The sequence below is a fragment of the Ochlerotatus camptorhynchus genome, unplaced genomic scaffold, assembly GCF_037179485.1.
Source record: "Ochlerotatus camptorhynchus isolate MF236.1 unplaced genomic scaffold, CSIRO-AGI_Acam_v1.1 ptg000038l, whole genome shotgun sequence".
NCBI lineage: Eukaryota > Metazoa > Arthropoda > Insecta > Diptera > Culicidae > Ochlerotatus > Ochlerotatus camptorhynchus.
In genome coordinates, this window is record NW_027040529.1 from 72496 (window position 1) to 84731 (window position 12236).

The 12236-nt window shown below is 39.0% G+C and overlaps 1 long non-coding RNA gene across 1 annotated transcript in view; it reads right to left on the bottom strand.

Moving 5' to 3' along the window:
• The window catches only part of LOC135711952 (uncharacterized), a 77356-nt gene that overhangs the window by 11032 nt on the left and 54088 nt on the right, over positions 1-12236 (bottom strand). Inside the window, exon 2 of the long non-coding RNA XR_010518515.1 lies at positions 10717-11246. This is a non-coding gene — a long non-coding RNA (uncharacterized LOC135711952). The remainder of the gene's footprint in view (positions 1-10716; positions 11247-12236) is intronic.

Here is a 12236-nt window from a genome sequence, read left to right on the forward strand (position 1 = left end):
ACCCATTCATCAACACACATGGGCCGGGACCAACAGCTTTACTTCCCTTCCGAAGACGTGACCAGAGATTTTTATGCCTCAGAAAAATCCCACCGACCTCGGCTGGGATTGAACCCAGACCCATCGGGGTGTTAGAAAGCAGTCACGCTTACCACTACACCACCGGCGCCGGCTAAGTAAAAGACGTTTCTTTACGATCTAGAAAATAACACACGCGTTGTTTAAGCTTCGAGTCACAAAGTTGATATCATTTATTCTTCCTTTAATTGTACGCTATATACCCTTCTACCCAATTGCTCATTTTTCGTGAGAGGAAATATCGTTTACTCATTTCACCGAAAGTGGGGACTTCTAATCTTGCCACCACAACTCCTCCTTCCATAAGAAATGACTCAAAATTTTCAAATTTTAAAATTCATTTCAATATTTTCAGAAAGCAAATCTAACTCTACACATTTGTGTTAACAACAATTCAAATTCAATTTAGACTTACAATATCTTCGAACAAGTATAATCTTCAGTAGTACACAAACCCGTCTTTCCTTCGCTTCTTCGTTCGTCGTTTTGACCTTCTTGCTGCATGCCAAGGTTGACCAACTTCTTCAAAAGCAAGAACTTTTTTATAAACGAACGAATCCGCTGCAAATCCATAAAAATCCGAATCCGAATCCTCTTCTTCTCTTCGTCGTTTATTGTAGGGCTGAGTAACTTGAAAGCTCTTTCTTGGAAACAAGTCTTCCTTGAACAGACATGAATCGGCTGCGTAACCGAAATAATCTGAACATGCTGCTTCTCCTCCTTCATTTTGAGATTTTCTGTGATTGTTGTTTTTGTGGTTGTTGCTGTTGTCATTATCAAAAAGCTGTACTGATACATTTGGACTCTCTTCATGAAAAACAAATTGTTTCCGACTTTTCCCTCGAGAGTCAGGAGGAACTTTGATTTGGCGCCTATGGGCCGAAATAACTTGTCCGCCGAGTGAAACTCTTAATTTCCTCTACCGTCTTGTCTTCAGCCAGGGCATTAACTCGTTGCATGGACATCGATGAGCAGGAGAATGTGTTCCTCCATCCAACGTAAAACAAATCCAGCCATGTCCGGCCCATCACTGGAATGAAGTCCTTCGAGCATTGCAGCACCACCAAATACAGCTCTTCGTTTAGTCCGTCCATCTGTGCTGTAACCCTGATCTTTCCCAAAACGTTTAGCTTATTACCGTCGATCACGAACAACCTTTTGTTACATCTTATTATTAGGCAATGTTTAAAATATCGCAAGTAAAGCTCCTCCGAAATTACACTTTCGGCAGACCCACAGTCTACCTCCATAGTCATTTTACTATTTTCAATCCTCACCTCAGTGTATTTAACATGGTTCATTGATTCTCCGCCTCGACGAGATCATCATACAGGGTGAGTCTTTTTCATCTGAATCACTCATCTCGTCCTTCAATCTTTTGAAAAGACCAGAAGTATGTGCAGCTACCTCTGGCTTGGGAGAATCAATGAACTTTACAACTTTACAGGATTGATTATGATCCCTGTTTTTGTACCAGCTTTTGTTTTTTTTTATAATTTCTCCTATCAGGTGATCTACGATCTTCCCGTCGTCCCAATCTGGCTATCACGCTACCTTGTCTCTCATCGTCCCTATCCATGAAGCGAGTTCTGTCAGATGCTAACTCCTGATTAACTAAAGGGTGATACGGTCAAAATTTGGTCAATATCAACTTGACGTATTTCTTTCAATTTTGCATTTAAAAAACCTGAACACCCCTCATTTTGAAGGTGTGTGTGTGTAGAATGTTGCTCCTATTTTGATTTTGGAATTCACTCTTCAGTTGTCAAAATGCCGTCCAAGCAAGAAGAGCAGCGTATCAAAATTTTGCTCGCGCATCGCGAAAATCCGAGCTACTCGCACGCGAAGTTGGCAAAATCGCTAAAAGTTGCCAAATCAACCGTTACAAATGTAATTAAAGTGTTTGGGGAACGTTTGTCGACAGCCAGGAAGTCTGGATCGGGGGGAAATCGAAAACCGGAAGCCGCTGAGACGACAAAGAGAGTTGCCGGTAGTTTCAAGCGAAACCCTAACCTCTCTCTCTGAGATGCCGCAAATAAGCTGGGTGTATCGTCTACAACCGTGCATCGAGCCAAAAAACGAGCCGGACTATCGACTTACAAGAAGGTAGTGACTCCAAATCGCGATGATAAACAAAATACGACGGCCAAAGCGCGATCCCGGAGGCTGTACACGACGATGCTGACGAAGTTTGACTGCGTGGTAATGGACGACGAAACCTACGTCAAAGCCGACTACAAGCAGCTTCCGGGACAGGAGTTTTATACGGCAAAAGGAAGGGGAAAGGTAGCAGATGTTTTCAAGCACATGAAACTGTCAGAGTTCGCAAAGAAATATCTGGTTTGGCAAGCCATCTGTACCTGTGGCTTGAAAAGCAGCATTTTCATAGCTTCCGGGACTGTCAACCAAGAAATTTACGTGAAAGAGTGTTTGAATAAACGTCTGCTGCTTTTCCTGAAGAAATACGGTTGTTCCGTACTGTTTTGGCCGGATTTGGCATCTTGCCATTACGGTAAAAAGGCCATGGAGTGGTACGCCGCCAACAACGTGCAGGTGGTTCCCAAGGACAAGAACCCTCCCAACACGCCAGAGCTCCGCCCAATTGAGAAATACTGGGCTATTGTCAAGCGGAACCTAAAGAAGACCAAAAAAACTGCTAAGGGCGAGCAGCAGTTCAAGGCAAACTGGCTTTCTGCGGCGAAGAAGGTGGACAAGGTGGCTATACAAAATCTGATGGCAGGGGTCAAGCGTAAGGCCCGGCAATTCGGATTTGGAAAAGCGGAAGCCTAACTGAATATTTTTCCTGAATTTTATACTAATTGAACTTGAAAAAGAAATTTAATTTGATTTTTTAAATAAACGATTTCACCGATTTACACGCGTTTTCCCTTGACCAAATTTTGACCGTATCACCCTTTATAAGTTTCTCAGCCTTCGCTGCCAATAGGTCATCTTCATCAAAAATACGGTTTTGTAATTTCCGATCGTATACACCAATGACTAAGGCACAGGCAAACAGACATAACTCTAATAAGAAAATTCTTCACAAAATATCGTCTAGCGTATTTTGCATGCGCACTAGCACCATCTATCATTTACATTCCCAAGCATTGTTTTGCAACCGGAGCATCTCTCGTTCATGCAATTTTTTCACTAGTTGCTTTTCCCTCGTTCTGTCAACGCGTCAGCTGTGTTGAATAAAAACAAAACAGATGGAAGTCAGTGATGTCGGTTCTATGAAATTTTCCGTAGATCTGTAGAATTGATTGAATTCTGCAGAAATACGGATCCGTAGGAAAAATTCACAGAAACTAAGACTTTTTTAGGGATTTGTTTTGTTTGTTTATTGTGCTTTTTCTTTTGCTGGAAACAAGTTTTTAAACGAGGTAATGCATCACTTATTAGTGCCCTTTATATATGTAGATGTGTCAATGTAGAATGTATCAACCAATGATACTCATTGTGAAGTATTAAACATCAATAACTGGTAAAACTTGATAGAATATTACAGCCATACAACATGATTTGTTCTCGAATTCTGTGTACATCGTACAACGTAATGTTAGGAACGGAATGACTAATGTTCAGCAGTTTTGATGCAATATTCAACAACTTTTTTTTTTGTATTGGTCAGATGTGGTATGTATCTCCAGTGGGATGCCTTGACGACTTATCATTTTCAAGAGCTGACATCTACTAACTAGACGTGAAAAAGAACTGGCATCACTGATAAGTTCGAAATGTGGTGGCTTGCTCATTGCTTCAATGGCGCCACCATGACAAATGCAAGCACATTCCCAACTAAAACATTATTTGCGATGAATGTGATTGTGAGAGTTATGTCTGTTTGTCTGTGACCAAGGCGTCACGGATTGCTCGCTCTTTGAAAGCGCCAAAGTCGCATTGCTCAGCGAACTGCTTAATAGTCAGGACAAACTCTTCTGATTTTTCATTCACGCCGTGCTTGCGTGTCCAAAATTTGTATGTATGAATAACGTCGGAATCTTTTTTATCAAACCTCTTCTTGAGAGCGTCCATAATTTGTTTGTACGACAAATCTTTGAAACTATCGCCCGAAAACAAAAGCTTGAGCTGAGTGTAGACTTCCGTCCCACAAACAGCAAGAAAAGATATTTAATACCGTGCTTCGGTGTAATTATTATGCAAAAATTGCCATTCCAGTTGCTCAAGGTACTGGGAAAAGGGTATACCCAACAAACAATTCAAAGTCACATATAAGCATACACATTGAATAAATGCTGTATAACAGTGTACAATGCTGAATAAAACAGGATGTCGAATTATGTGCTGAAAAATGCTCATTGAGATCGATAGATGCACCTTAATTCCGCTGTTTGCTCTGACATAATTAATATCCTTATTAAAAGCTTTATAAACGTTGACTGTCTTCCTTATTCGGGACCAGAAGTTTGATCTAATAACAAACTGAATAAGTGTAATTCGCACATACATTATCGCTTTTATTCGACTGTTTTCAATTGATTGAATAAAATGCTTTATTGTTAGATTTCATTACATTGTTTTACAATATTGCTGTATAAAGGTGAATACACTCAGCAAAATAGCTCTTATACCACCCAACAAAAAATTCCAAGTCACAAATAAGCAAATATATTGAATAAATGCTGTATAACAGTGTACAATGCTGAATAAAAAAAGTTGTCAAATTATGTGCTGAAAAAGCACATTGAGATCGATAGATGCACATTTATTCCACTGTTTGCTCTGATCTGATTAATTAACTTATTAAAAGCTGTAAAAGTGTTAAATGTTTTCCCAATTCAACGCCAGAAGTTGTTACTCACTGCGTTTGCTCTCTCTCTCTCTAAGACTATAATGCCCCAGGTCCCTGGTCTAAAGACACGGGGACCAGATGGGGTGGACTATCCACCAGCCTCTTTTGCGGCGACTAGCTCGAGCTTGAGAGACGGAGCTCTCAAGGTCGACTCCGGACAAATAGGGGACACTGATCAGCAAATGCAAACACGGTCACCTAATCTTTCACTATTTAACTTTTATTAAGTAAAACCTACTTACAAATTCTGGGGGTGTGTGTGTGTGTAAGGGCTGGCCGGCACGTGGATCTCTGATGCGGGAAATCGGACGGGGCGGCTACGAGTGCGATCGGATGATCGCTGATATTGCTACACGTCGCGTCGGCGGCGTCGGCGTCACTTGCGCTGGACGCAAGGGACTGCTTTGTTGAGTGCAATGAATGGCACGATTGCCACGGACAGTGGTATCAGTGCAGGATGGCACGAGGTTCTGTCGCTGCAAACTCCTCACGGTACCAGGATTCCTACCAGGGTTGAACTTCGGCTCGTTGGCACGTATAGCCGGTGGATCGAGCACTACCTGGCCTAGTGCGTTCTCGGACCGATTTCACAGACCGTGGCCTGACTCAGGCTTTACACCCGGTTTTGAGGTAAAACTCAATGGGTCCTGAGGGCACGTGGGAAGTAGGAAAAGGGTCTGATGAAGGTTATGCTACCGGAGTCCGTTTTATAAAGGGTGATACGGTCAAAATTTGGTCAATATCAACTTGACGTATTTCTTTCAATTTTGCATTTAAAAAACCTGAACACCCCTCATTTTAAAGGTGTGTGTGTGTAGAATGTTGCTCCTATTTTGATTTTGGAATTCACTCTTCAGTTGTCAAAATGCCGTCCAAGCAAGAAGAGCAGCGTATCAAAATTTTGCTCGCGCATCGCGAAAATCCGAGCTACTCGCACGCAAAGTTGGCAAAATCGCTAAAAGTTGCCAAATCAACCGTTACAAATGTATAATGAGAGAGAGAAGGATTAGTATTTTCCATTTAATTCCACTACTTTATTTGCTTATCCTTGACAGATACGCGTATTTCGTCTACAATGTGCAGACTTCTTCAGTGTCTTGTACTAATACTGACTGTACTAATACTATACACTCTCATATGTATGAATAACGTCGGAATCTTTTTTATCAAACCTCTTCTTGAGAGCGTCCATAATTTGTTTGTACGACAAATCTTTGAAACTATCGCCCGAAAACAAAAGCTTGAGCTGAGTGTAGACTTCCGTCCCACAAACAGCAAGAAAAGATATTTAATACCGTGCTTCGGTGTAATTATTATGCAAAAATTCCCATTCCAGTTGCTCAAGGTACTGGGAAAAGGGTATACCCAACAAACAATTCAAAGTCACATATAAGCATACACATTGAATAAATGCTGTATAACAGTGTACAAAGCTGAATAAAACAGGATGTCGAATTATGTGCTGAAAAAAGCTCATTGAGATCGATAGATGCACCTTAATTCCGCTGTTTGCTCTGACATAATTAATATCCTTATTAAAAGCTTTATAAACGTTGACTGTCTTCCTTATTCAGAACCAGAAGTTTGATCTAATAACAAACTGAATAAGTGTAATTTGTACATACATTGACACTTTAATTCGACTGTTTTCAATTGATTTAATAACATGCTTTATTAGACGTCTAATAAGTGTTCTCCAGCTCCATTATTAGATTTCATTGCATTACTTTACAATATTGATGAATAAAGGTGAATACAGTCAGCATAATAGCTCTTATATCACTATGCGTCCATGTTGTAATCACATGATTTGTAAATGCTTTATAAACGACGTATTAGATTCATTATTCGACAACACTGATTCAGTCTTACAACTAGGCGAAATCAGTAGAGTAGTGGTTACCGTTTCCGCTTTCCAATTTGAAGGTCGTGAGTTCAATCCCAAGCTCAACCCTTTTTTATTTGTCTAGAACATTATTAATTTAAATAGTAATCATCGATCACATGACTCACGATAATGAATGCATTGATCTAGTTTAAAATATAACCGAGCATCCTTTCTTTCGGCTTGGAGATGTGAAGAGGCAACATTGGTCTCATTTAAAACAACGATGAATGAATTAATCATTCCCACAGGGCATTGAAGGAGCTAGAGTTGCGATCGGGAGTGCTGATAGGTATTTACTTTTAAGCAAGCTTTTATAGATTATTGAGTTGCCCATATGATGAATTCTAGGATAGCTCAGTGGACAAGGGAAGCGGCTGGTGATCGGGAAGGTACATGGTTCGAATCCCATACAACGACATGTATAATTATTTGATATTTTTTAATATCTGTGTGGTGCGAGCCACGTCAGAAATAAATACAGTACACTTAAGAAACACACCCTTCCCTGTCCTCGTCCCTCTTATTTTCGGGTTAATTTTAAATACAATACACTTAAGAAACACACCCTTCCCGAGCAAAGTCTGAGATCAAATTGAAATCAAAAATGTTGTGATTTCGCTGATAATGATTACTCAGGTTGCTGTCGGTTTGGTCGTTTTAACGGTTAAAATATCAAAATTGAGAGCAAACAAATCTTCCTGTGACATCACATTGAAAACTATTTCTGCTATCAGTGAAAGCAAACTGAAAACTAAATTTGATATCCATTTTTCCTGTTGATAACAAAACAAGTATTCAATTTGATGTTATGCTAAGGCAATGAAAACAAACCCGCAACAACATATTTTTGAAGAACACATTTACAGCAAAATGAAAACAAAATTAGGTATCAAATTTGTCAATTGTGTAAACTGAAATCAAATTATGATTTCAGTTTGATGTTGATATCAAAACTTGATTTCAATTTGCTGTCATTTTGATGCTGAACTTTGCTCGGGTTCCCTGTCCCCGTCCCTCTTATTTTTGGGTTAATTTTTCAACAGTTGAATAATCGTTTAATAAATGTATAATAATGTCTAATTAAATAATTCACATGAGAATCAAGCGTATACAGAGCATCACTGTTTTAAGGAAGCAGTGATGTCTAATAAACGCTGAATAATCAAAAATTTGATCGTATAAACTCTGTTACAACTCATAAAAGTCCAATAAAAGCTACTCGACATACCTTATACAACACCAGTAGTTCAATGTTGTGGTTGAATAAATTCTCCAGATTTGTGTGAACAAAGCCTGAACAGAAGTTATTATTAAAAATAGTACAAGTACTATTAAGCATGCAGTCGAATAACATGGCCAAGAAGTCGTTTCTTCAAAAGAGGATTGTTTGTTGGGTAATTACCGGGATGAACGGTTCAGTGATTGTTGACATCGACATTCTGTTAAAACGTAGCGACGAACAAAAGCTCACTCCAAAAACGTATCAGCAACAAATTCCAACTGCCAAGACAATAGTTCCATAGCCAACAACAACAACAGCAGCATGCAACACAGGAACCACTTCAACAGCTCCACCGCAGGTTCGCTCTCGCTCACAAACACCGCAAAATTGTCCACCTTTGTGCAAAAAAAAGGTCGCTGACCTGCACCGAAGGTCGATGACACTTTTCACTAGCCGCAGGTCTCGTAAGGTCGATGGCATGTACAAAAGGTCGATGACCTCGATCACGTGCCTCCTTTTTTTTGTATTTTTTTTTACTATCCGCAAAATTCGTAGGTCAGCAAAATGCATAAACTGGTTAACAAACCAAATAATGCACAATTGCAACCGTAGACCACTTTCCACTTCGTACACAAACCGACGAAATTGACACCACAGTTGACTAAAATGTCCGTGTCAGGAAGAATCGAGGGGTGAACTTGTGTTGGTGGTCTTGCGGGTGCGAGGTGCTGAAAATAAAAGAACGATAGCAACAAAAAGAGCATAAGGGAGCATCCATAAATGACGTAGCATATTTTTGATCAATTTTAGACCCCTCCTCCCCCCTCGTAGCGTATTTGGCTATATCCAATACATGGCCGGTCACAAGTTCTGAAACCCCCACCTCCCCCCTCAAATGCTACGTCATTTATGCATGTTCCCTAAGAATTTGCGAATAAAACAAAAATAAAAATGGCGTCCTAATGAAAAAGGTACGCTTTCTCTATGGCTTCTATAAACAATTCTTAGAACAAGAACAAAAACTGCCTTTTCCAAGTAAAATGAAAATCAATTAGCTTGATTATGGCGGGAAAAAATTGAAAATTCGGTTCGACAGTACGCTAACGCCAACTACATGGAAAATCGCCGCACAGGCGATTCACTTTGCGCTACTAAATTTTCACCACTTCTAAACACCACTAACGCCGAGAAAATCACGCCAAAATGCCAAAACCACACACGGTCGTGAAAATAGGTGCACAAAATTATGATTCTTTATCCTTGTCACCACTATTAGGTATATCTGTTAAATTAAACTTTTCAAGTAAAAGACGTTTCTTTACGATCCAGAAAATAACACACGCGTTGTTTAAGCTTCGAGACACAAAGTTGATATCATTTATTCTTCCTTCAATTGTACGCTATAAACCCTTCTACCCAATTGCTCATTTCTCGTGGGAGGAAATATCGTTTACTCATTTCACCGAAAGTGGGGACTTCTAATCTTGCCACCACAATGAACAACAATTTTTCATAAACTTTTCAATCAAAATTTAATGATTTATCATCCACAACTGCTAGGTGGGCTTGCTGGGTGAAATGTTCATACACATTACTGCTTTAATAAAGTTTGATGGTTATTTTAATTAATAAGTATCACACCTATTTCCCTTACGTTGAAAGTAGACTTGAAGTTCCAGCTAAGACGTAATAGGCAATAGGTAAAGAGAGTTCGCTGCAGAGTAGCGAGATTTGTATAAAATTGGAGATTTATATGATGTGTGCCCCTGAACCCCCTTTTTACAAAAAAATAAGATAATTCTGTAGATTAAGGATGGTTAAGAAACTAACCATTAAACAGCAATGTGTTGAATTCTTTAGGAAAGGCTTGCCGGTAAAAGAAGGATATTTTCATTGCTAAAATAGTGCACAGTTTATGCAAATATTTAAAGCACACACATCTAGAATTGTGCAAAAAGCGCAATAGCATCCTATTTCTGTTTTGAGGTAATAATATATTTATAGTATATAGACAGGAATATAGTAGTATTCTTGACATGCTGCAGAAACGATGAAAGCGGTCATTGTGCTGCTCAAAAAACCCAAACAATGTAATTTTAACGTATGGGAAACGAGTTAAGCCAGTGTTGACGATTGAGACAAGATCTGCCAAATAATGTTCACAAAAACGGGCATGCGTTCATGAGATGGTGTCTAAAAGAATGGGAAGCGAGGGACAATTAAAAATAAAACCGCAAATTAAAACAGCAAGATTTTAATAGCACTGGCCATTTTAACTGCACTATGGTGACCTCAAACTTCTAACGTAGGTAATTAATCTGCTGGCAAAAAAAGAACTTACCACATTGCGACACTCGACACTGAAAATATACGCTTCAAACGGGTATTTGAAACTAAGGTGTTTAGTTTCAAATGGTTGGTTCGAATTTGAATTCTGTACAATTCACTTACCAGCCCTAATTAACGTAACTCAAATGTCTTCACCGTAAAACGAGGAAATATTGACTACAACGCCGTTAAATCTTCGCTTTTCAAGGAACATTTCAACTGATAGATTTATCTGTTTGGGAAGCATTGCATCATACTAGCATTCTATCGGAAAACTAAGACCATATGTTGCTTCATGTCGCAATTATTGCTTTAAATTCACTAAAATTCAAATCACCAATCACCAATATCGATCTGTTTGAGATAAAGTTTTGCACAACTTACCTTTCTTTCCCACCGACACGGTGTACTGAATGTTTTCGAACGTGATATCCATCATTTTTGCTATGGTAGTGGTGATTCTTCGATAATGCTCGAATCTACACTTTCAAGTATACCCCCGGAGCGTGCTTAACTGCACGGTACTTTTTATTGGCAAATTTACCCAGCACAACAGGTGAAACACGGCGGAAATTCCTAGCACATCACGATACACTCCCTGTAATGCATCAGCGCGGAACTATGTATCACTACTTCGGCCGGAGGCACCAATTTAAATCACTTTCCACAATCCTTTAATTGCCGTCAGTTAGGTTTGCATGATTCTTCTCCTCAGAGTCGTACGGTGGCGAATATCGACGTTACGTCTTCCCGGGTGTATATATTACTACTGTTGATTATGGGAACTAATCAGAAACTAACTATCAATCGTGGTGCATCGTGATCTTCGCTGCCTATTGCAGATTATTGTTGGCCTTCGATCTGAAAAAGATTAGAGTTCCATCAAGGCACGCGTGCTCCTCCGTTGATGCAGACTGAAACGATAATTGAAGGAAAAATATAGCTTTTTGTATTAGTACTTCTTATTACAGTAATTAAAGAGTAGTTTGTTTTAAAGTACATCGTGATTTTAACGGCTTCCCTACGCTTCCTAATGACATTAAAAAAAAATGTATATATAAACGGTGTTTATTAAAGAAAACCTTATTATAAAAATATCAGTATCGTTGAAACACCCACCAAACAAAAGCTTAGACTCGCCCATTTTGCACTGGGGGGTTTGAAACTATTTTGACAATTATTTTTCGTATTTTTTAGTTTAAATCACGCCAAAAAATTAGTTTTTAAGCCAATCTCAAACTCAAATAATTAATGAAAAAATTACTCCTGATAGAATATTTTGAAACAAGTCTCAAATGAAAGAGGTTAATTATTGGTCCAGTACTAGTTCAAACTATTTGACTTGACTTGCTTAGCTATACTTAGCTTAGCTTAGACTGACTACACATATCAATGGTTCCTACTCTGTGATTGATCCAAACCAGTAACAATGCACAATAAATCAACTGAATCACTGACTGACTGGAAATGGTCGATCATTCTCTCTGTACAACTTTTAGTGATTCCAAATATTAAGGATCAATAACGGCGCTGGCCACGTCCTTCCAATCAGGTGGGAATGGGAAGGGAATGCGTGATCAGAGACCACAAATATTTTTCCCGTGATATTTTGTTAGAAGGTTAGGTTTGTATGATCAGGATTCCCTTTGATTAGTGATGTGATTATAGTTTTGATACAATGTGTTGTTATGCTTCTGAAAAATAAAATAAATATACAAAATCAGTCTGATCTTGCATAAAAATATTCCTGAATGAATACTGAAAAAAGTGGATTATTAACCCATTAATGCCCAGTGGTCTAATTATAGATCAGTTACATTATTGATTACTATCGAGAAACTTGAGCTCCAAAGTTATACATGTCTTCACCCAAATTGCTCTTGGGACAAATCTCTCTGAATTGA